This window comes from Palaemon carinicauda, chromosome 9 (assembly GCF_036898095.1).
Source record: "Palaemon carinicauda isolate YSFRI2023 chromosome 9, ASM3689809v2, whole genome shotgun sequence".
Classification (NCBI taxonomy): Eukaryota; Metazoa; Arthropoda; class Malacostraca; order Decapoda; family Palaemonidae; genus Palaemon; species Palaemon carinicauda.
The window spans coordinates 79,483,697-79,511,256 of NC_090733.1; the positions used below are offsets into that span (position 1 = coordinate 79,483,697).

At 40.1% G+C, this 27,560-nt stretch overlaps 1 long non-coding RNA gene across 1 annotated transcript in view; it reads right to left on the reverse strand.

Moving 5' to 3' along the window:
- LOC137646800 (uncharacterized) overlaps nt 1-21,905 on the reverse strand; it is a 37,084-nt gene extending 15,179 nt beyond the window's left edge. Inside the window, exon 1 of the long non-coding RNA XR_011045458.1 lies at nt 21,620-21,905. This is a non-coding gene — a long non-coding RNA (uncharacterized lncRNA). The remainder of the gene's footprint in view (nt 1-21,619) is intronic.
- Between the last annotated feature and the right edge of the window lie 5,655 nt (nt 21,906-27,560).

The following is a 27,560-nucleotide window of genomic DNA, read 5'->3' on the forward strand; positions in this document are numbered from 1 at the left end:
CAATCACTTTCCTTATCCAAGAAGAAATAGTATACCTCTATGACCCTCCTCTTGACCTTCCCCATGCTAACGGGGCGAACTGTTGTTGTTCTTTTTAAGTAACATCTCAGACTCCTTACTGGACATAACAACAGTTGGTCTGGATCTTCGGTTATAGAACGAAGACTCTCTATCCGGAATGGGCCGAACCTGGAGTCCAGCACACCCGGATTTTGAGTCTTAGCTACGAACTCAGGGACGTAGTTGAGGTTTACTTCCCCCCATCTCCTAGAGTGGAAGACATCAGCAGATAGGCCATGAAATTCGCCGACTCTCTTGGCTGAAGCCAGAGCAAGCATGAACAAAGTTTTCCATGTGAGGTGGCGATCAGAGGCCTGGCGTAATGGTTCACACGGGGGGGCCCTTCAGAGACCTGAGGACCCGAACCACGTTCCAAGGGGGAGGTCTTAGCTCTGCCTAGGGAAAAGTAAGCTCGTAACTGCGAATGAGTAAAGAAAGTTCCAAAAAGGAGGAAATATCAACTCCTTTCAATCTAAAGGCGAGACTTGATGCTGAGCGGTAGCCTTTGACTGCCGAGACCGAGAGAAGCTTTTCATCCCGAAGGTATACAAGAAACTCCGCTATAGTTGGAACTGAGGCATCGAGGAGTGAGATACACCTTCCACGACACCAATCACAGAAAATTGACCATTTTGCATTCTGCGAGATGCCATAGCGAAGCTATCAGAGTCATTTGTAAGTTGTTGTTTGCTCGTACCTAGTTGAGAACTTTTCTCATCAAACAGAACAGGGGCAACGTGTAAGCGTTTATCCACCATTGTTGAGAAGCATCTTGGGGAGTACTATAACGGGAGCCTGAAATTCAGGGCCGTTGCGAACAGATCCACAGTCAGGGAACCCCACAAAGTCAGGACTTTGTTGGCTATCAGAGGATTCAAAGACCACTCAGTGCCAACTATCCAAGTCCCTCTGCTCAGCTTGTCTGCTAGCACATTTCGCTTGCCCAGTTTAAAGCGAGCTGATAGAGTCACAGAGTTATCTTCTGCCCATCCGAGTACTTCTACTGCAAGATGGCACAGCTGCTGTGAAAAGGTACTGCCCTGTCTGTTCAGATAAACCACTACTGTGGTGTTGTCGCTAATCAACACCATGGAGGGCCCCGCCAGGACCCGGTGGAACTCTTTGAGGGCCAGAAAGGCTGCCCTCATCTCTAAGAGATTTATGTGCTGGTACCTTTCTGATTCGGACCATTGGCCGGAAATGTAATGGTGCAGCACGTGAGCCCTCAACCCTTCTTTTGATGCACCTGAAAAAGAAAACATCAATTCCGGGGGAGAGACGAAAAGATCGACCCCTTTGCAGAGGTTCGGCTCCACTAGTCACGACCTGAGATCCGACTGTTCCTCTAGTCCTATGCAGACCAGTTGATCCCGGGGATCAGTGTACTGGTTCCACTGGGATTTCAGTTGCCACTGGAGGGATCTCATCCTGAGGTGACTGTTGGGGACCAGTCGGATCAGGGAAGAGGTGTGACCGAGAAGGCAGAGCATATACTGCGACGAGAGCTCTTCCTGACTGAGGACAACCTGTGCTATCTCCCTCAGTCTCTGAATTCTCTCGACTGATGAGAAAGCTTTGTGCCTTAGGGTGTCTATGCGCATGCCTAGGTATATCAGTTCTTAAGAGGGAAGCAGATGAGACTTCTCTAGGCTTACCACAATCTCCAGATCCTGGCAAAACCTTAGAAGCTCGTCTCGGTGGCATAGAAGGGCCGCCTCCTAGTGTGCCAGAATCAGCCAGTCGTCCAAGTATCATAGGAGATGGATGCTGACTCTGTGGGCCCAAGATGATACTAGGGTGAATACTCTTGTGAAGACCTGGGGTGCTGTGGAAAGACTGAAACACAGTACCCTGAACTGGTAATGCTTCTGGCTGAACATGAATCTTAGATACATCCTAGAAGACAGATGAATTGGGATCTGGAAGTGCACATGAAGTCTCGTGGTCTTATTCCTTCTCTGACAGTGTCGGCCATCTCCATCCTGAATGGCGTCTGCTCGACAAACCTGTTCAGAGTTGAGAGGTTGATAACTGGTCTCCAGTCTCCAGATGCCTTTCTCACACGATAGAGTTAACTGTGAAAGACCGGGGACCCGTTGAGGACCTCCTAGAGAGCGCCCTTCTCCAACATGGTCTGGACTTCTGCTCTGAGGGCACACTCCTGTGAGGATCCCTTCGCACTGGAGTTTGATGGAGTTTGAACTCGAGTCAGTGGAGGGAGAGAGAGCGTGAATGGGACGCGATACCCTGAATGAATCATCTCAACCATCCAGGATTCGGCCCCGTGGTGAAGCCACCTCTGCCAGCGGCTTTGCCGGCATCCCCCCACAGGTGGACAAATGGGAGGACTGCCTGCCCTAGTGGGACCAGTCTCGGCCAGATCCCCTCTTTCCCTTTCCTCCACGAAAGGACTTCTTGTTGCGAAAGGCTTGCTTTGCAACCTTTTGACCCTGTTGTTTTGGGTCTCTAGCCCTTTTTGGTTGCGGTTTCTGCTGTGGTTTGTGATGTGGCTGAGAGGGGTAAGGTCTGGCTGTTAAGACCTTTTGGATAACAGAGTCCTGGCTGGATTTCCTCCACCTCTCTGCCCCCCGTTCGACATCCTCGGGGTGAAACAAGGAATTGCCCTTGAAGGGTGCATTCTTTAGTCTCGCTACTTCGGCCTGAGGGAGGTGTCTGTGGAACTTGCCTATGACGGCATCCCTCCTCTTCAGGTTAGTGTTAGCCCAAAGGTTTACTACCTGGTGGGAGAGAATCTTGATGGCCCGAGTGCCAGACAATAGGAAAGTCTCCAAAATCTTCCTGAAGGACTCCCGAGACAGGTCTTAGACCGAATCAGTTGTCCTATAGATACTAACCAGAAGTCAAGCCATGAAGCAGCCTGCATGGCGTACTTCACCACCTTCTCCTTGTTAAGGATCTCAGAAGCCGAAAAGGAGACTGGAAGTACCGGGAGTTTCTCAAAGGGTGTGGCCTTTAAGAGTGCCTCTATGGTGTGATAATGAGGCAGCGTTAGGAGAGACTCCCCGAGAATCTCGTAGTACCTCCTCTGGAACACATACAGAGGAGGTAGTAGCTTGGGGGATGAGTCGGAGCGAGCGAAGAGGTGGACCCAGTTGCCTGGGACACTGCCTTCTGTCTGGCACTCTTTAAACCCTTTGACCAGAGCAAAGCTGCACTGATCCTCGGGGGTTTCTGAGTGCTGTAGAACTGGTCAAGGACCGTTTCCTTTCCATCTAGAGGGGCTGCCGATGGATCTGGTAGCCCATTGATGGATCAGATGCAGGCTAGGACCTGCCAGAAGGCAGGTTCTGACTCCTTTCTCTCATCCTCCGTTAGCTTAGGGCTAGCGGCTGCTGGCAAAGCGTCATCCTCGGGATCGCTCTGCCCTTCCACATCTGAATTCTCCTCCATAGGAGCCTGGGGAGTGGGTCGTAGTCGTCAACGGGATAGACAGGGGATAGGGAGACTACCGAGGAGGTGCTCGCTTCTGGCTGCCTAGGAGGCAGTGAAGAATGAAGCTTGGCTGAGGATTTTGGGATGGTGAATAAATCCTTAGGTTCCTTGCTACGGGGTAGGTAGTTCTCGGTCAACGAGGGCCTGGAGAGCTCTGTTGGTCTACAGGTGGGATGGGAGGACACTGCCAGAGGGAGCACATCATGCCCCGTACCAGGTCGTACCTCCTTAGGCACTATCTCGACCAATGAGGGACAGAAGGAGTCCCTGTAGCAAGTCACCCTATCCTCCATGGAAGGCGAAGGACGAATCCTTTTCCTCTTTCCCTTGGGTCTGGCCTGTGGCCTCTTGAACTGCAGGGGGCTACCCTGGGGTTCTTGCCCACTCTCTTCCCATGGTCTTTTGTGAAGGAATAACAGTTTCCCCTTACCAGTCAGGCCCACAGGTGCAGAACCCTCCGAACTCCTCCTAGGATCGGAAGGAGGAGAGGTCCCTGGGACAAAAGGTGGCAAGAAAGGGATCCTAAGAGTGTCTCCTAAGGGGAATAACTCTTGTCAGTGCCTTGATGCATTACATCGAATAAGGCGCGAAGCCATGAGGGGTCGTGGGCTCCCAAGGTACTGAAGGGAGGGTCCTTAGGAAAACACAAATCCCTGGGTTTAGGATCCTGGGCAGGTTTCTTAAACCTCTTGCCTGAGGAAGGTTTCCCGGCAGGCAAGCAAGATTGCCACAGGCCTAACCTTAGGGATAGGATCTGGGCATAGTTGCATGGGGGACTGTTGTCTCTGTGGTGATGGGGGCTTATGAGACTGGAGAGATTGATGGGTGTCTCTCGGTGGAGGAAGGTTAACCCTTGCCGTCAAAAAGGGAGACGGTATTTCGTTTGGGGATGAGTTAGCCACCGAACAGAGGTGAGTTTGGATTCACGAGGCTGTTAAATCGCGAGAACCCTCTACTGGCTGACATGTTCCCGGGAAGGGAAGCAACAGAGGATCGTGAACCACGATTGCCCACTCTATCATAACTCGCGTGGTTAGGATCCCCATCACTAGTTCCTGTTTGGTTGTGGATGCCAAGATGGCCGCGCGTGCCCGCTAAGCTCTTCGTGCGCACCCGCTAAGCTGTTCACGCTGACCCGCTAAGCTGTTTGCGCACACCCGCTAAGCTATTTGCGCACACCCGCTAAGCTGTTTGCACGCACCCGCTAAGCTGTTTGCGCGCACCCGCTAAGCTGTTTGTGCGTATCCGCTAAGCTGTTCGCTCACACCATCTAAGCTGTTCGCTCGCACCCGCTAAGCTGTTCGCGCGCACCCACTAAGCTGTTCGCGCGCACCCGCTAAGCTGTTCGCACGCACCCACTAAGCTGTTCGTGCGGGTAGAGTTGTTCGCGCGCACACTTTAACATGGTACTGATTGTGTGCAGAAACGTGTTGGTTGAGCGTGTAGCTCACATAAGGTTGATCGTGTGCGCCAAGTTGTTCGTTGGTTGTGCGCGCCACGTTGGTTGTGTGCACCAAGTTTGTTGTGCGCGCCAAAGTGGTCGTGCGCGTCAAGTTGGTTGCGCGCATGCAAGTTCTCATCGTGACGAGAGTCCGAAAACACTCTCTGTCGTAAGAGTAAAACTCTTGGCGCTAAGGAGAGTACTCATTGCTACGATCACCCGAAGGTTCACAGTAGTGTAAGTTGTTTGAGCGCGAACTCTCAACACAACGAGAGTCCGAAAACTCTCTGACATATGAGTAAAACTCATAATGACTAAGGTCACGAGAACCGGAAGGTTCATTGTGTACTGTGTTACAAGAGCACTGAGGGTCAGCGCAACGAGGAACCGAAGTTCCTCTGTCACTGTAGCGGGATGTATACAAAACACAACCCCCACACCCTTGATCACTCTTACTTCCAAAATATCCCACAACACAAACTTTCCCCTTACTTTACTTTAAACTAGACTCTTGGACAGAAGGAAAATGAAAACAAAACATAGCCTTAAAACTATATTAACGCAACCAAAAACAGAACACAAATCATTAAACTTAACACAAAACAGACAAAAATAGCACTTTTATATTTATATATTATAGCTGTGTGTGTGGGTACACAGAACTCACCAATAATCGAAAAAAATAATATCCTTTACATAAACCCAACACCGTCAGTCCACATACAGTACCGAAAAACACTTACCCACACAGTACCGAAAAACACTTACCCACACACAGTACCGAAAGACACTTACCCACACACTAAAATAAATCACTTAATATTAAACCCAATCGTATACCACAACCCAGAAATAAATCAATATTTGTTTATGTGTGGAACTCTTTATCCACACTAGGGCCGACAATCCTTTTCGGCCAAAGCCACAACTCCCTGGCAGACGTAACACTGGCACAAGCTGCTATAACTGCCTCACTTAATTTGGCAGTCTATATCGTCATCATCATCCTCATCAATAAGCAATCGAAATCGTAATTGTAATAAACAGGCCAGGTCGTCAACAGTTGATCAATCCACTAGAGCATTCTAAACACAAGTTCCTTAAGTAAGCCAGGTCATCAATAGTCAAATTCAAATAAATCTTCTCCCCAAAGGAGGAATCGCGGCCTGCCAAAATAAAAAAAGAAAAACACTTATGAACCCTCCTAACTAACTTAACTATCGCACTATAATCAAAGATAAACAATAAACTTTCTATCATTCACGAACGCGCCTAACAAAAATGAATAAAAACAGTACTTACTCAGAACATAAAAACACTAAACAGCCGGCTTCAGAAGAACAAAAAAATGCAGAACCGACTCCTTCTATCGTTCGAGATCCAATGCTTTCGCCCAAGACATTCATCACCACCCTATCCTAGCTAAAAAAATGTAAACAAACAACCTCAAATATACCAACAATCTTTCCAACTTCAAACAATCATTCGCTAATTACCCCTTTTCTTCGGCACGCACCGCGGACACACAAAACACGCACACACAAACGAACATACACACATATTCTCTCGCGCACGCGCGATCTAACAAAACTAAAGCACATGAAATTCTCTCTCTCTCTCTCTCTCTCTCTCTCTCTCTGACAAAACTAAAGCAAATAAACACTTTCTTTCTTTCTCTCTCTCTCTCTCACACAAAACTAAGCAAATAAACACTTTCTCTTGCGGTTTGACAAAACTTAAGTAAACACACTCACACACACTCTCTCACTCTCTCTCACTCTCTCTCTCTCTCTCTCTCTCTCTCTCTCTCTCTCTCTCTTGATTTGGCAAACAAAAAATATATTAAAATAAAATTAATCCTCCACATTCCTCCCCCCTTACTTTGCCAAATCCTCACACAAAACTTACCTATTTTCTCATAACCCAGTCGCAATCAGGAACAGGGCCTCGGCTTCGGGTAACTGGGCCTTCATATACCTGCACTCTCTCATTCACTTCTTCCATGTCGTTTTCATTCAACGTACTATTACTATTCCCGTCTATGTTCTGCTCGTCTAAGATATCATTCACTATTTCATCTACCTCAGTTTCATCTGGCCCGAAAATCCCACTAATTCCTGTCAACAATTCATCCATTACATCTAAACCATTTTCTACTTTAACAAAAGAATCATTCATACTGCTTATCATTCTCCTATCTTTCATTCTCGTGTCCGTCATACGTTCTCTTGCCTCATCTAACGAAAAACCACACACACTATAAGTATCATTCATACTCATCCAAGTTTCATCTGTATTAATACATTTATCTTCCATACTCACCTGTACATTTACACCCTTGTCCTGCTTATTCTGATTCCCGCCTACAACTACTAAATTTTCCCGCCTTTTATCCCCAGTAAAATTCTCAGACTTCTTTTTCCTTCCATACTCTACTAACACCAATTGCTTATCTTCTAAACCTAATGCCTCACACATACTCGGTTCATACTTGTTCGTTTTTAGCCATTTAGTCATACCATTCTCCTGAATATATCTTGGTACCTCCTTCCATTTCCGCAACTGATTGTGGTGTGCCCTAACCTTTTCCACACTACCATCCACACTTACCTTACCTAAAACATAACTCAACCCACTAAAACCAACATCTAACACCTCATATGGACCTTCAAACTTATCACGTACCTCATTGACATTCATTCTTCCTTTTTCAATTACTTCTTTTAACACTTTCTCTCCCACTTTGTAGCTTTCAAATCTCTCATTTGCTTTCTTCCAAACATCTCTATCATTCTCGGACACACTCAATCTCGGTCTTACTATCTTTTCAAAATTCAACACAAACTTACACGGAGACATACCAGTACTCTTGTGCACCGTCGCATTATACGCCCACAACGCACGCCCAACATATAAATCCCAATCATTATCACATGTACTCATCATCCGCAAAATTTCTGTCAAAGTTCTTACAGTCCTTTCAGCCAAACCATTTGCACTTGGCATATACGGAGTCGAATACACATGTTCAATGCCCCATTCTCTTAACATCTGCTCAAACTCCCATCCAACAAACTCCGGACCATTGTCACTTAACATTTTCGCAGGCTTACACACACTCATCGGCAACATCACTTGACTTACCATTCTCGCTACAGTCTCACTTCTTTTATTCTTGATGGGTACTGCATACGCAAACTTGCTCATATGATCGACCATGACAATCATTCCCACATGTCTTCTCGCAGTCACAGGCAACGAAACACAATCAATCACAAACATCTCAAATGGCTCTTTCATACGTAACCTCAGAACAGGCGGACTTGCATGCATGCTCTGATACTTTCCCTTCTGACAATCCTCACAAGTAGTCGCTACATCCCTACAAATTTGACTCAACCCAGGCGTAAACAACCTCTCTCGCATGCATTCCCACAATTTATTCTTCCCCATATGCCCATACCTGTCATGCACTACCATACACATACTTACAGCTGCATGCATTGGAAATACAGGAACATATAAATCTTCATCCATTCCCCTATGCAAAAAATACACAATATTCTTACAAACAATAAATCTTTTAACAACTTTCTTATACGCTTCCAAATCACACGGCCATTCTTCCACCCTAATACCATTTAAAATACATTCACGTAACCTATTTATTTCGAAACATTCACCTTGCATTTCTTCCACCTCTTCTTTGCTTAACAAATCATCTTCACTCTTTGCAATATCAATCATGCCAACAAAATTCGCCATGAATACACTATTATCCTCAATTACTATTACCTTACAGCCATTCTTTGAAAGTAAACCCTTACCAACATCAACTGACACATGGTGCAACCTCAAAAAATCTATTCCCATCAAAAAACAACTAGGCATTTCATTCTCTCCCATTACAATAAAATTATGTTCCACTTCCATACTCCCTAGTTTCACCTTCAACCTCACTTCTTCCCAAACAAGTAAACTTCCCTGACCTATTCCATGAATTCTCACACTCGTACACTGTCTTTTCACTTCCCAATTGTACCTCTCAATTTCCCTGATAACCGACTCATTTACTAATGACACTTGAGCACCCGTATCAATTAAACTACAATATTCATTCTCATTTATATTCACATATGTCATCATCCTTCCTTTTACACCATGCATACATACATTTACTCTCCTTTCTATTCTGTCACTCACTTCACCAATATGTTCATCATCATGTTCACTGTCCTCTATACAGTCATATCTTAGGTTAAGGTCACTTGCACCATTATCCTTCTCACTCAACAATTTGCAACATTCCTCATTACATTGCATCCTCAAGATATATTCCCTATCATTCTCCTTACATGCCCTATATTCCATCGGTCGATTCCATCCAAAATACAAATACACAGTTACACCATACAACATACTTACCACCATTAATATCTTTGATAATACTTCCCCTTCTAGTACACTACTCTCCTCCTCATACACCATTTCTTTTGACACTTCATTCATCACCCTTCTTTTAAGCTCAGTTACACTACCTGGTATTTCCGTATTTAACCCCTCTTGTACCAACTTACTTAAACCCATTAGGATACACTTATATACCATATCTTCCCCTTCACAACTCTGCTCCACAACTAAACCTTCAGGCAACCTTTCAGAATTCTGATTACTCTCTTTATCTTCCATCCTCCCATGCATCCTCGACATCGCATCTGCTATCACATTCTTATTTCCCGGTACATATTCTAACCTAAAATCAAATTCATTCAGATCCTCTATGGTCCTAGCAACCCTTGCATTCACACACTCTTTCCTTATCATATACACTAGGAGCTGATGGTCAGTACGCACAATGAATTTCACACCATACAAAAATACTTTCAATGCTTTCACACAAAACCGTATTGCAGCCAATTCCCTGTCAATCGTCGAATACTTCCGCTCAGCTTTATTAAACGCTTTACTAACATACGCTATTACTCTCAATTGCTCTTCTTCATTTACTCTCTGCATTTGAACCAAACAACCACCCATACTAACCCCACTCGCATCCGTATACAACTCTAGCATATTCGCATTTTCACTGTAGTCTGGAAATGCCAAAGTCACGTCTTTTGCGGCCTCTTCCTTCAACCTTTCAAACGCTTCTATCATCCGATCATCCCATTTTAATTTTGTACTATTCCTTTTACCCGTCCATTCATTCAAAGGCTTCCCTATACCTGAACAATCTCTAACAAACTTGCGCCCAAACTCAACCAAACCAAGAAAACCTCGCAACTTACGCACAGTCCGGGGACGTGGAAATTCTCGCACCTTATTCACAAACTTGTCACTCTTCCTTATACCAGATTCACCCACTACATGCCCAAGAAATTCCACCTCCCTGGACAACCATGTACACTTCTCAAGCTTAATTTTCACACCAACTTCAATTAACCGCATCAACACTGCCTCAAGCAACCGCATATGTTCCTCAACAGTCTCGCTCGCAATCAGAATATCATCTATAAAAACAGTCACCTTCTGTCTATCAAACCCAGCCAAAACTACATTCATTGCCCTCTGGAAGGCAGCAGGCGCATTAGCAAGGCCAAAACTTAATCTCTTAAACTGATAATGGCAACTACTGCTCGAAAATGCTGTAATGGGCCTGCTTCCCTCTGCCAGAGGCATCTGGTAATAGCCCCTAACTAAATCTAACTTAGTAAAAACTTTCATTCCATGCATCTTATAAACACAATCAGACACCACATTCATTGGAAAACGTTCTTTAACAGTCACCTCATTCACCTTCCTATAATCAATACACATACGTAAACTTCCATCAGGCTTTCGTACAGGTACAATAGGGCTATTCCAGGCACTCTCACTCCTTTCTATTACACCCATACGCTCTAATTCCTGACACTGCTCCTCTATCTCCTTGGCAATAGGCGGAGAAAAATGCCTGGGACGCTGATATATGGGGGTATCATCACTGAGAACTATTTTAAATTCTGGCAGGTCTGACCCCCCACAATCATCGTCACCGAGACTCACAACTCTCCGCTTATCCCATAACATCTTAAGCAATCGTTCCCTTTCGACCTCACTTATACTCTCATCTAACTTAATTCTTCCTTTCAACGTATCGTAATCCCAATCGTCATCGTTCTTTACCTTACCAGCCATTACCTGTCTCGCCTTAACATATCTTCCATCCTCTACATTAATCAGTGTATACATACATCCCATGCAATCGCCCTCACGTATTCCACGTACTCTCTTCCTCCTAACACTCGGCAATAACCTTACATACACCTGGGGTTCCTGCATATTCATAACACCATCATATATATACGCACTCGTTTTCACCAAATTACCTGCTTCCATACCTTCCACTACATATTCATCCTCGTCACTATTTGAAATTCCCAGACTGCTCGGCCATGCAACTTTTACACTGATAACCTCACCTTTCTTACCCGATAATTTTACACTTTCCTTTGCTACCAACGGCACTCCCTTCCACACCTTCGTATTCACTCTGCCGTCTTCCTTTAAATAAAATTCCCCACAAATATTACCTTTAACCTTTATTTCAATCATATTCACACTTGGATGTACAATCATACCACATTTTTTCAGAAATTTATACCCAAGCAGTACGTCATATTTCTCATTCGCTCCCTCAACCACGTAAAAATCATTATCCTCCATCATCAGCCCCCCAATAATAACATTTTCCCGCAACTTTCCTTGCACAGGCATACGCAAATTACCAATACCTTTTACTTCACCCTTACATTCTTTAAATTCACAAACCTCTTTTACCTTATCATATGCATTCCTAAACATTAAATTGACACCGCAACCAGTATCAATCAAACCAACCAACTCTACACCATTAAAAATCATTTTCACACTCATGCAATCATGTGCTCTTTCTCCCATCACATCTTCATGCAATAAACCCTCACGAACATGCATCACATTCACTCCCCACACACACGAGGACTCACCCAGCTGAACCCTCTGATTAATTAGTTTCCCGAACATCCTGGCTGACTTGACCCCTTCTTTCTACAAACCCTAGCTACATGCCCATCTGCACCACATTCAGTACACTTTCCCCGCGGCTCCTTGCACATTCTAGCATAATGACCATCCTTACCACAATTACCACAAATTACATTCATACGATTATTACGGCATCCACTCGCTATGTGTCCAGTCATACCACACCGATAACACTTAACCACTTTCTCTTTCTTACAGTCGCTAATACGATGCCCTGTCTCTCCACACCCGAAACATGCTCCTAATGCCCACCTACACTCGTTCTTTTTATGTCCTACCTTCCCACACCTATAACACCTCTCTTCACGGATACCACTACCTAACCTAACTTGCTGCGTACTAGCACTTCTATCTCTCCAAACTTGATTTCCCTGTCTAAACCTGTCATTTCTCGGCATGGGTATTCCTACATTACTCACCCTAACACTTCTATCTACTACACTATCAGCTGCCCTCATTGGCCCTCTCATAACAGCATCTCTAAAACTACCAAATTCTGGCACACTTTCCTCCATTCCAGTTCTTACACTCACAGATCTACTTTCTTTCATACACCTATCCAACTCGTAATCCTCAACTATCTCTAAAATATCATCCCAAGTCAATCTCTCTCTAGTCCACCTCATTTTCTCCTTCCGTTTCAAATTAATAAACTCACACACACTCTCTGGTACTGTACCCAAAAACTTCTTCATTAGTTCCTTATTTTCATTTATTCCTTCGTCCCCATACTTCTTTCTAGCCAATGTTTCTAACCGACATACATACATCGAGATTGCTTCACCCACCTTCATTCGTGCTTCATCAAAATCATTTTTCGCTTATACCTAACACTACCTTTCATACGTTTTACCTGTTCAATTATCCTATTCTTTACACTTTCATACTCAACCTCTCCTACACTCATTATCACCCCATACATCGTCAACAAATATCCTGACAAAAATTCTCCCAACTCCCTAGCCCAAACTCTCTTACTATCCCCATACTTAGCCTGACAAAACTTTTCATATTCCCTAAAGAAGTCATATACATCCCTACTGCTATGTTCATTAAACCTTTCACACCTAGGTACCTCTCTCATAAACACTGTCTTACAAACTTCCTCTACTTCATTCTCACTACTATCTTCACTGTCTACTCCCTTCTTGTTGCCTTCTTCTTCATTTGAATACAATGAATATAATTCTACACTCAAAGTCCTATCTTTAACTATTCCCTTCTTACCCTTTTTCTTACTTACCACCTTCACCCATTCATGATTATCCTCACTCACACCCTGACCTTTCTCCTTTTCTTTCTTCACATTATCTTTACCTTTCTTCTCAGTCTTCCTATCACCCTTCGTTCCAATCTTACTATGTCTAGGCCCTTTACTTTCAATATCACTATCACTACCTTCCCCATTATCACTTACCCTATCCTCTTCCACCATCAACCCGTTACCAGAAGCAGAAGCCACTCCTCCGACTGCACCTTCACCTATGACAGTTTTCATCATCCCCATTACTTGCCCTATCATAGCTTCCATTCGTTTCTCATTTTCTCGCATCCTCATCTCAACACCCTCTTCCACTCTCTCTACAGTTCCCTGAAGTTCCCTAAGTTTCCTTTGCATCTCCTCATTCTCACAACTTAACCTCGCATTCTGCAACAACAACCTCTCCTCTCGCTCATTAGACAACCGCAATTCCTCCTTTAAAATATGCAACTGTTCTTCCATTAACTCCATTTCAATACCATTAATATTTTAAGTAATTCCAAAACCTATTTACCCTTGTCCAACAGTCCAGTTTCAATCCCACCTTCAACAGTCGTCCCTGTTCGGGCGCCAAATTTATGTAGCAGGATGTATACAAAACACAACCCCCACACCCTTGATCACTCTTACTTCCAAAATATCCCACAACACAAACTTTCCCCTTACTTTACTTTAAACTAGACTCTTGGACAGAAGGAAAATGAAAACAAAACATAGCCTTAAAACTATATTAACGCAACCAAAAACAGAACACAAATCATAAAACAGACAAAAATAGCACTTTTATATTTATATATTATAGCTGTGTGTGTGGGTACACAGAACTCACCAATAATCGAAAAAAATAATATCCTTTACATAAAACCAACACCGTCAGTCCACATACAGTACCGAAAAACACTTACCCACACAGTACCGAAAAACACTTACCCACACACAGTACCGAAAGACACTTACCCACACACTAAAATAAATCACTTAATATTAAACCCAATCGTATACCACAACCCAGAAATAAATCAATATTTGTTTATGTGTGGAACTCTTTATCCACACTAGGGCCGACAATCCTTTTCGGCCAAAGCCACAACTCCCTGGCAGACGTAACACTGGCACAAGCTGCTATAACTGCCTCACTTAATTTGGCAGTCTATATCGTCATCATCATCCTCATCAATAAGCAATCGAAATCGTAATTGTAATAAACAGGCCAGGTCGTCAACAGTTGATCAATCCACTAGAGCATTCTAAACACAAGTTCCTTAAGTAAGCCAGGTCATCAATAGTCAAATTCAAATAAATCTTCTCCCCAAAGGAGGAATCGCGGCCTGCCAAAATAAAAAAAGAAAAACACTTATGAACCCTCCTAACTAACTTAACTATCGCACTATAATCAAAGATAAACAATAAACTTTCTATCATTCACGAACGCGCCTAACAAAAATGAATAAAAACAGTACTTACTCAGAACATAAAAACACTAAACAGCCGGCTTCCGAAGAACAAAAAAATGCAGAACCGACTCCTTCTATCGTTCGAGATCCAATGCTTTCGCCCAAGACATTCATCACCACCCTATCCTAGCTAAAAAAATGTAAACAAACAACCTCAAATATACCAACAATCTTTCCAACTTCAAACAATCATTCGCTAATTACCCCTTTTCTTCGGCGCGCACCGCGGACACACAAAACACGCACACACAAACGCACATACACACATATTCTCTCGCGCACGCGCGATCTAACAAAACTAAAGCACATGAAATTCTCTCTCTCTCTCTCTCTCTCTCTCTGACAAAACTAAAGCAAATAAACACTTTCTTTCTTTCTCTCTCTCTCTCTCTCACACAAAACTAAGCAAATAAACACTTTCTCTTGCGGTTTGACAAAACTTAAGTAAACACACTCACACACACTCTCTCACTCTCTCTCTCTCTCTCTCTCTCTCTCTCACTCTTGATTTGGCAAACAAAAAATAAATTAAAATAAAATTAATCCTCCACATCACTAGCCCCCGAAGGGTTAGTGTGACTAAATGCACGAGAGACCAAAGGCCTAACATAGCCTGTGTTGTGAGACCCCGAAAAGTCAGAGCAACGAGAAACCGACGTTTTCCTCTCACGAGACACCGAAGTGTCAGAGTGACTAAAGTTATGAGAGCCCAAGGGTTCAACGTAACTAAAGTTTCGAGACCCCGAAGGGTCAGCATAGCGAGGAACCGAAGTTCCTCTGTCACGAGACCCCGAAGGGTCAGCGTGACTGATGGCATGAGATCCCGAAGGCTCATCATTACCATCGTTACGAGAGCCCGAAGGTTCAGCGTAACTAAAACCCGAAGGTTTCGAGTCGTGTAAGCCAGAAGGATCAGCGCGACGGAGCCTCGAAGGACTCCTACTGTCATGAGAACCTGCATGATCAACATTATGAGAGCCCAAAGGCTCACGATCACGCCAGCCTAAAGAGTGATCGTCACGAGACCCTGAAGGGTCAATGCGAGGAGAACCAGCAGGTTCAAAAAGACATCTCCTCACAGCATGAGGAGAAGAACGTCCGGGATGGAGAGGAGTTATAAACCCTTCCACCCTACGAACCTCTTTAAAGGGTTGTTCAGCAGACTCTGCCTGAGGGGGAGACTGATCCAGATCTAAGGATAAATCCTCCGAAGGAGAACGTTGCTTATGACAGGGCTCTCGTTCTGCCCCTGGAGGAGAACCATAACAGTAAGGAGATCGCCGATGATCAGAGGCTATATTACTCTGAAGGGGATACCTGCCTTGGAGAAAGCCCTGCCACTGCCCCTGGTGGGTTAGCTAACTCCTCAGTGTTGGAAACTGACCCTGAGTCTGACCGAAGGCAGCAGCACCTGCGCCCATATTAGGAGGATCAACCTCTGCGGAGGAAGGAGATGACCACCTTCTCTCCGCTCCCCTTTGAAGGAGCTAGAAGAAAGCTTCCTTTGAATCAGGGCCATCGATGCCCAGCGATGGCCAAAAAGACACAAGGTCTGAAAAGGAACAGGCACTTCCTAGGGGATTGGAAGGAGCTGACTTACTACGGGAGACAACACCTCCGCCTATCCCACAGGGTTGACCTGGAGTCACAAGCCCTACGCTGCTACTTGGCCATACCCTGGAAGGACCCGGCAGAGAAGCAGCTTGAGACAGAGATTTGGGCGTAGAGGAAGCAGAAGCCTACGATTTCTTCGATTTTGAGGAAGACCCCGAAGGCGAAGATTCGTGCTTAAACTTCTTTATCCTTTTATGCCCGAACCTCTCCCACTGGGAGGCAGGCCACTCCCGACACTCAGAACAGGTGTTGTCCTGAGAACACTGACGTCCAAGTACACAAAAGAAAAAGGAAAAACAAATAAAGTCAAGGCAGTTTATGAGTTAATGGAAGAGAGCCAAAAGTAAAAGAGATTACTCAGCCAACAGGTGTGAGCGAGAGGGGTAGCCCGTCTACCACCCCCACCTCCGCTAACTAGCAGATGGGGTTAGTTATCCCACACTAAAATTTTCTTGGCTAGTTTTCAGCGTTGCTGAAATTAATACCCTATAAATAGCGTAAGGTTTGTATGTGTCGGAACAAACTCAAAGTATGATAGTAAGTAGGTCAAGGACAGTGGCTTCTCAACATTAAGATCTCATCATTGATAATGTCTCTTCAACTCTGCATGACTCTTGAAATTTTAGGTGTGATTCTCAACAGCAAATTAATTTTGAGAAACACATTTAGGTCTTTGTCTTCTTCAGTTGTACTAAAAATTGGCGTATTGAGAAAGTCTTAAGATTTTTCGGTGATCAATATATTCTGAAGTGTATTAATTCTTTCATTTTACCCTGTTTCGAGTATTTTTCTCCTCTCTGGTCTTCAGCTACTGATTCTCATCTTAACATTGGACAGGAACTTAATCTATTAATTTTCTTATCCCTCTTCTAGATATTAATCTCTGGCTCTGTCGTTCAATTAGTTCGTTATGCATGTTGCATAAGATTTTTCATAATTCTGACCACCCTTTACATTTAGATATTCCCGGACAGTACCACCCTGTTTGTAATAGTAGGCATAGTTAATTCTAATAGTCAGGCCTTCTCCACTATGAGGCTCAATACTACACAGTATTCTAGTGAATCGGTAGAACTGCAAAAGCTCAAACTTACAGCAAATGATTTTATGTTGGACAGGCTGGCATAAGTCTTTTTATAGTTTATAGATGAAACATCTGTTTTAATGTTGTTATTATTTTTAAGAAATTCCATTTTAATTGTTCATTATTTCTCATATGGTTTTTTTATTTCCTTATGTCCTTTCCACACTGGGGTATTTTTCCCTGTTGGAGCCTTTGGGCTTATAGTATCTTGCATTTCCAACTAGGATTGTAGCTAACCTATTAATGATAATGATAATAATACCATTCATACCCTTACCTTACCTATCCTTACCTTAACTACCCTTACTTTATGTTAGCTAACCTACCCTTACCTTTCTTAGCTAACCTACCATTGCCTTACCTTTGCTAACCAGCCCTTACTTTACCGTAGCTAACCTATCCTTACCTTAGCTAACTTATCCTAACCTCATCCAACCTATCCTAACCTCACTTCATATCTTCTTATCTTACCTAGCATTACTTTACCTAGCCTTGCCTTGTCTAACCTTACCTCACCTTACTCTACCCTAGTTAACCTACCCCTACAAGCTTGTTTTCTAGGCCAAACCACATGTCATGTGTATTTAGTGTGAAAAATAATGGACCAAGAACAATACCCTGAGGAACTCCAGATATCAAATTTCTATACTCAGTATGATGCTCATCAACAACAACTTTTTATGATCTATTTCTTAAAAATTCAATAATGATGCTTAGAAACGACCCACCAACTCCCAACTACTTGAGTTTGAAAAAAAGGTCCTCATGATTAACATGGTCAAAGACAGCATCAAAATCAATGCCAATCATACAAACTTCCTGACCACAATCAAGGGATTTCTGTACAGCATTAGAGATTGTAAGTAGGGCATCACATGCTCTAAGTCCTTTATGAAAACCAAATTGCAAACTAGGGAACACATTAAGACGTTTTGCCAAAAGACGTTCAAAAAGTTTGGATGATATGAAAGTTATTGGGTGGTAATCAGTTGGGCTTGAGCTACCACAAACTGGTAAGAGTAAGTAAGGGTAGTTATCCTAAAGTTAGGTAAGGTAAGAGAGCTAAAGTACAAGTAAGAAGGTTAGAGTAAGTAAGGTATAGGCAGGTAAATTAACAGTAAGGTAAGGTATTGCTAGGTAAAGTAACAGAAGGGAAAGTAAGGTCAGATGGGTTTTGTCTGCAAGTTGTCATAACTTGGTGGTGTAGGCTTCATACAATTTTCACATGGAAACCATCTTATCATCTCCCTCTAAACATGACAAATTCAGAGATAATTTGTATTTTTCTTAACCATACAAACCTTAGCTATTACATTGGGTATTACTTGCAGCGTAGCTGAAATGGGGAGCCATTAGATTTTTAACGAGGGTTAACTACCCCCTTGGAAGGGAAGTTATCCATCCCTGGAGACGGCGTCAATGACCCTAGATGTCAGGATGCCTGAAAACCTTAAATCAATCAATCACCCCCGGATGCGAACCTCCTGAGCGTTCTAAGATGAACTAAAGAGCTGACAGTTATCACGGGAGAACTTCTAAGAGAAGGGAACACGCCCATGACGATGTCCTTGAGAGGCGGCAGCAACAGCAGACTCCCAAGGCACAAACAGGGCAGCTCTACTTCGTTGGCACATTTAGGCAAACGAAGAGACCAGACCGTAACTGGGAAAATAAAATAAATAATTAGTTAACAAATATTCCCTCGGGAGGTACTCCGAAGAGAAACCCCAAGGGAATAGGAACATAAGAATTACAAACCAAGTATGCGCCCTCCTCCCCCACTGACATTCACGGGAGAAGGGAGAGGGCGGAGAACTGTAACAAAACCAGAATTATAACAGAATTATAATTATGTAATTCATTTAAGAATGTTCACAAATAGTAAGAACAACTGAACCCCGAAGGGAAGAGTTCTCCACAGAAGCTGAAAAGTTAACAAAAGCAATTAGATTTCATTGAAAATAACTGAGACAAATAAAAGGAATAGCAACTCAACCCGCAATGGGAAAGAGGCTACCGAATAGTACGTAGTAGTAGTAAAAGGGTGAACGACCTCGATTAGAGAGAGAGAGTCCGTAGTCAATCTAAACTCCCACGTTCCCTTCGCTGAGAGTCCAAGCTCCCCGCAGGGAAGGAGGAAAAGTGGAGAAAACAGAAGAATGGAGAAAAACCAACGATGACGATTCCCCACGGCGGCCGAATAACAGAAGCCGAAGGAACGACCGAAGGACCAAGAGAGAGGTCGCGCCCCATGACGTGCAATGGCGGTAGCCCGGAACTACGCGTGACGTTGTCGTACACTACACACACACACAGCACAAACACTGAAAAGGAAACTTACTATATTTCTATACCCAAATATATACATAAACATAAAGAATGTTTATATATATATATATATATATATATATATATATATGTATGTATGTATGTATGTATATATATATATATATATATATATATATATATATATATATATATATATATATATATATATATATATATATTAAGTATAAGAAAAAGTAAGTAATTAAGTAAAGACAAAACATTAATGGCTGTCAAGCGAGGGTGAGAGCAGAAACGTCTGCCCACCACCCGAGCCAAAAGTGAATCAGTTCACTGGTGTGTGAGGGGGGAGGGGTAGCTAGCTACCCCTCCCCTACCCCCTTGCTAACTAGCGAGGGGGTAGTTAACCCTTGTTAAAAATCTAATGGCTCGCCATTTCAGCTATGCCGAAAGTAATACCCAATGTAAATAGCGTGGTTTGTATTTCGGTTAAGGAACAACTAAGAAGTAAGTAATGTATGGGTGGGAAAGGTATGGGTAGATAAAGCATGGGTATGTAAGGTCTGAGTAGATAATGTAATAGTAAGGTAAGGGCAGGCAAGGTGAGGTAGGGTTAGGTTAGGTTAGGTAAGTTATGGTGAGGTTGGGTGAGGTATGGTTATGTTATGTGAGGTTAGGTTAGGTAAGGTACGGTAAGTTTAGGTAAGGTAAGGTAAGGTAAGGTAAGGCAAGGTAAGGTAAAGTAAGGTAAGGTTAGGTAAGCTAAGGGTAGGTAAAGTGATGTTATGTAAGGTATGAGTAGACAAGTTAGGAGTAGGTAAAATAAGGGTAGGCAAGGTAAGAGTATGTAAAATAAAGCTAGGTAAACTGAAGTTTTAAATTGTTTTTGGCCAACTAGTTTAAGACTTTACTTTACTGACTTTTTGATAATCACATTTTGAAAAATTCCAAAATCACCCTACTATGACCGTATTGCTAAGCCTACTCTGAAGGTAGGCCTAATCTAACATGAAGGCCCAAGCTATATAATATTTTTCTGTCAGGTTACTTTCACACCAAGAATGCTGAGTATTATTATAGAACAGGGAAAAATAGTTAAAAAGATATACCTTAACATGTCCTACGATAATGGGGGCCACCAAGTGGGAACTGGGGGTTTTGCGAGGGAAACATCTACTGGTGAATCGATAAATATAGTAAAACTAACATTTTCTTCTTTATACACTATTCTCTGGGACGCATAACAAATCCACGAAAAATAGCCAAGCTCACTGTGAGTATCACATTACTCCCTGGTGTTGTGAATGATTTTTTAAAAGCTCATTGTGTTACACCTCAAAGGTTAAAGTGTCTCAGGTGCGATTCTTGTAATTATTTATTGGTAATTTATTTTATCATAGTGTAAGGATTTATTTGTTTTTCTCTTAATTTGTGACCAGGGAAGTTAGGGTGGGGCTTGCCCCATTATGGCTAGGTCTATTACCTGGGAAGGGGGATCCCGGTGACATACCACCTGGCTAGGTCTGTGACCTGGGAAGGTTAGTGACCTAGGCTAGGTTTGTGAACTGGGAACTATTAGGCTAAGTTATGTTGGTTTGTTAGATTCTGTGGCTTTTATAAATTTCGAAAAGGGTAAATTATCATGTTTTGTCCTTGTTTCGCACATCAAAAGTCCCAGGTTCCCACCTGTATTTGCCGGGAAGGGGAAGGGGGTCCATAACAGTAGAACTGCTTATTTGTAATGGAAATAAATGTCAAATTCATTGAAAGCACATTATTTGCTGTATTAAAAGCTGTTTTTCTTATTTGAAATGTTGTCCCGTGTTGTTCTATAAATTTACCAAATGTTGACTACTTTCAATGCAAAATCATTTAAATATTAAGAAAGTCATTAGTATTACCTTCTCAGTATTGGTAAACAGAATTGCACAGCGTTGTTCAATAAACTTCACAATTCCTTGTTGCCAGGAACGAGTAATAAGTGATGGACAGGAAACATTATTGTTCCAATGTTTCAGGCCCAGCAACTGCTTACATACACAAAAAGACTCCAACATTGTTCAGCCAAATTTAGCGTTTTTTTTCTCTCTCTCTTAGTTATTCCCTACTTTCAGTCATATCAATCATCCTATTTCATTACAATCTGCACTTAATTGCTGTTATAAACTGAAAATAACACTGTCAGTAGTGAGGTTGATAGTAGCAAAGTAAATTATTGTTTTTGGAAGTTATAGAAAGTCTTCATAAGAAGAGAAGAAATTCGTGTATACGTAAAAAACACAGTAATCTAGTTTTTGAACTACGAAATTAATGAAAATAATAAAGATATTAAGTATTATAAATTGATACTGATTTTATTAGCATTTATACTACTAAAAAACATTTCATCCCATTTTCTATAGGTTGACTTAATATAAAATAATGTAACTCCCGTTACTGTGCTCTCTTCTCGTTCGAGCTCTTTCGATATATCTTTCAATAATGACAATTTATTCTGCTATTATGAACATCATCCCTCTTAGTTCTAGTTCTAGTACACAGAGAGAGAGAGAGAGAGAGAGAGAGAGAGAGAGAGAGAGAGAGAGAGAGAGAGAGAGAGAGAGAGAGAGAGAGAGAATTGTTGTTAGTCTTGTAAAATAAAAAGATGTTTTAAGACACAAAGGGTTTTGTGGAGTCGGATGTTGATATCTAAACCCCAAACAACATACGCACTTTTTATAACATTAACTGAAGTCGAAACTAAATGTTCAGGGACACCCTCTCACCGCCCCCCTCCCTCCTTCATCATTGAGCCTCTTTCAAGAGAGTAAGAATGAGGGCAGTTAGATTTTGGTCAACCATTAACTAAGTTTTTATTCATCAATGATCATTATGTTGTAAAGGAAAAAAAAGAAAAGAAATATTGTGGCCTACTGGTTTACGAAGAAAACTTGAGTTCTTTTATTACCTACATCATGTTAACATCATAATCATTCGATTGTTCTAACATATCTTGAATAATTCATAAATTAACGAATATGAAAAACAAAACTCAAGATGCCAATCCAATTTGGATATATATCTGTGTGCAAAGCTCAGGACCTCTGCTTGGAGTCTTGGAAATTTAATTTATTGTATTTTTGCCTACGTGAACGTCTATATTCAAAGTTTCAAGTGTTTTTTTTTTCTTTTATGAAAGTTTTATCGCAAAACAAAATCCCACGTATATTTACACTAGAGCGACTGGTTCCGTACGCAATGTTTTATTTTATCTGGATATCTATTTATATTTCATTTTGCATCCCATATACAATAACACTACCATTTTTTATGAGGAGATTATAATTTTTCATATGTTTTTCATTATATACGTAAATAAAAATTTTCTGCACATATATCTTAAGTTCTGTTCATTCTATCTTTTTGCCTGCTCCTTTATATATTGACAATTTCTATGTTGTGATTATGCTGAAAGATGCACAAAGTATCAGAGAGGATAGCTAAATATGCTAAAAGCCTAATATTTGCCTAAAATACGCAGATGAGAATATAATATACTAACCATGTCTTGCTCGTGTGCCCATTTGGTATATATAGCTTAGCCTATATATCTCTGGAATTGAGAGAAGGGTCTAAATATTCCTAAGTAAATAACTCTAATATATGGTAAGTATTTCCTTATGATCCACAATGGTGAGAAAAATTACTGTCAAAAATCCATAATTAAACATACTAAAGTCTATTAAGTCAATCGCTGAAGAGTTTTTTTTTTTTTTTTTTTTTTTTTTTTTTTTTTTTTTTTTTTTTGAAGCCCGATTTCCCAAGACAAATTTTTGAAGAAAAATTGTTACTACGATTTTGCCTATTGATAGTTTTTTGTCAATCAAATATATTATGAAAAGATAGGGAATTCCATAGCCTTTATTTGTATATTCACTTTTTGGAAAAAACGAGAAACTTTCCTATGAAAAGTAATCACCTTTGAAAGTGACTTCTATATATTGATAAAAGGATACGTATTAATAAATGAAAACGCTAAGACAATTTAAAAAGTACAAGTTTTGGTGCATAAAATTTTCTTCAAGTAAAGCTAGGTCGACAAAAAAAAAAAAAAAAAATGTAAGAGTTTGAATTTAACCCTAAAATAATATGTTTGTAATGGGGCCGACTCGCGCTCTTTAATTTTGGTATGGTATTAAAGGATAATAAACGCCTGTCATGATCCCCTGGACTCAGACATCCAAGCCAAAAGAAGATTTGAATAGTAAGATACATATAAACCTACATTAGATCTTCAATGATTGCCATGGGAAGATATTATTATTAACTATGCACGGTCTATAATGAATATTATAATCTAGTGTACGCGACCTGTCAAAAATAACAGCTAAATATTTAGAGATATGTACACATACAGACTAACGCACTCACCCCCATCTCCCCAGGTTATGACTATTCCACACACACACACACACACGCATATATATATATATATATATATATATATATATATATATGTACTCTATATATATATATATATATATATATATATATATATATATATATATATATATATATATATATATATATATATATATATATATATATATATATATATATATATATATATATATGTATATATATATATATATATATATATATATATATATATATATATATATATATATATATATATATATATATATATATATATATATATATATATTTAGCTAGACAGACACCTGCTCTTAGTTATAAAGGGGAGATAGTTCCCTGTACATGAAAGAATAAATGCTTTAAACACTCCGAAAAAAGAAGAGTAACGAAAGGTCTAGGTTAGGTAGCCCCCTCTCATTATATCCTTCAACGTCCTGAGATTTCGTTCTTTTCCCTTTAAAATTCTGTCCATTCAGGAACCCAGAGTTTAATAGAACCTCCTTCGCCCCTTTTGAATTTCCCTGAGCCTTCTTAATGTCTCCCTGGAAACACTTTTCCTGCCAAATAGACTTTGAGGATTACACCTAAATATATTTGTGTCCCATTTCTACTCCAGGTTTTATTTGCTTTAGGCCCCTTCATTTTCCATATCCTTTTCCTCTAATCTTTTTTTTTTCTGGGATATGAAAGTTGATCCAACTAATTTCTCTCTTTTTCTACGACAAAGAAACGGTTCTTCGAGTTTCAAGTTAGATTTTTTTTACACAAGTTTGAAGGTATTACACAGTTAAAATCTTGACAACCCGTGTCATACATAGTAATAGTGTTAATATCAGTGTTATAATTATGCATTAGGATTTTATCATTAGCCTTTTCATGACGAGTGCATATATATATATATATATATATATATATATATATATATATATATATATATATATGTATGGATATATATATATATATATATATATATATATATATATATATATATATGTATATATATATATATATATATATATATATATATATATATATATATATATATATATATATATATATATATATATATTCATTATATATGTACACACAGACACACACATATGTATATATGTTAGTATACAGATATTTTCATATGAATAAATTTATGTATACACAGAAACATGCGTACACACACACATATATATATATATATATATAAATATATATATATATATATATATATATATATATATATATATATATATATATATGCATATATATATATATATATATATATATATGTATGCATATATATATATATATATATATATATATATATATATATATATATATATATATAAACTTGTATTAGCATCCATATAATTACATATTCTCAAAATACAAAGCATAGTTTCTATGAATGGATATTTGCCGTCAATTCCCAACAAATAACACGATTAATTACCAGAGAAATCTGTAAATTAATAAACTTTTATAACCCAAAAATCCTAAAGGAAGAAGACCCAGGTGAGTGAAACGCCTCGCCTTAAAATGGTTGATTTTCGTAATGACAAGAAACGTTTTGTTCCGTGAAAAGTGACCGTTTCTCGGCACCTCGTTAGTGTCAAGATTGACAAAGCTGGAGATATTTCAGATAAAGATGAGGTTTCTAGATTTCGAGGAAGAGGAAATTCAGGATAACGGCGGTTATTTCATGGTTCGTGGTGTAGGTTTTCTTAATATATGAGGAAATGAAAAAGCGAATTATGTTTGCTTAAAAATTATTCCAAAGTTTTCCCAGAAGTAACATTAGAAGTATGAAAATGTCATCTTTTTGATAAGCATAATAAGATATGCATAAAAAACATTGTTAACATCCATGTGATATCTATAAACGCTTGAATACAAAACGATGTAAAAGTTTACAAATAAAGAAGACTAGAAGTATGAAAGTGCCACCCGTTTGATGAGCAGAGCATAAAAGGATGTTGAAAACTTGGTTAACATCGACGTGAAATCTATAAGTGCCCTCGTAAATAAAAACTTCGCTGGTAAGAAACGTATTATTTTTTTGCATAACGTATGCGCAAGAGAAAATTGAGTAAAATGGCTGTTATTTCACAGTTCGTGTTATATTACTATCTTTTTTTTTATGCGTGATGAAAGAATAAAACGAATTATGTTTGAATATAAAGCTATTTAAAAAATTACTCAAAAATTAGAAGTATGAAAGTGCCAACTGTTTGATGAGCAGAACATAACAAGATGTAAAAAAAACATCCATGAGAAATTTATAAGTATCCTTGGAAAGTAATATTTCACTGTTAAGAAATATATTATTTCTGAGTATAACGTATGCGAACCGTCTCGTAAACCCCGATTTGGGGAATTCACGTGTTAGCGGAAAACCATGACGGATAACTTGATTCACAACGATTTACATTTCTGAATAATTCATCGCAATATTTTTGGAAATGGCTCTGTTTCCCAAGTCTTAACATTATTTTGTATTTTGTCAACAGGACCAAAAATCAGGCATTTCCTACTCAAGCGTGATGTCTGATATTTCAGCACGTAGAATAAAAATTGCCGTAATCTAACTGATATTGAGGATTTTGTTTATTTTTCCAATGTTGTCTAATATTTGTTGATTAAACGAAACATTTTATCGGTAAGGTACTGCTTGGAATATTGGGTTGTTCTGATGATGAATGTTATTGATTTTACGATGAATTATTCATCAAAAGGATTATACAGATTATTGGTTTTTTTTCTTGTATGAAGTATAAAGGTCAGTGAATGTTAATGGTGATTTGATTAAACAGCCAAAGATGTAATTATTTGCACAGTTTGTTTTTCCCTGAGGATACTTGTTTTGATCTTCATTTGAAGTTCATAAGCCTCCTGTTTATCATATTAAGAATTATTATACTAAATGTTAATTCCATCATTTTAATGAAACCGATATATATATATATATATATATATATATATATATATATATATATATATATATATATATATATATATATATATATATATATATCTGTGTTTGCGTGTGTGTAAATACAGGTACACATATACATAGGTATAGTGTTGAACATGAATATTGTTTACTAACATATTATATCTCAGATTATTTGAAAACCTTAACATCTCTCTCTCTCTCTCGCTCTCTCTCTCTCTCTCTCTCTCTCTCTCTCTCTCTCTCTCTCTCTCTCTCTCTCTCTCTCTCTCTCTCCAAATATTTATACCCTTACCTGCAAGTACATTGTCTTTCATAATGGTTGAGAAGACTGATAGAACCTGACCTGTGAATGGGAACTTGTTAACAAAAGTTTCTTCTGAATGATGAAATAAAAATTTTGGTTTGTTCTTGGTTGATTTGAGACACTTTTACGTTATTGATTAATATTCATACAACTTTTTAATGAGCACAATTGGAGA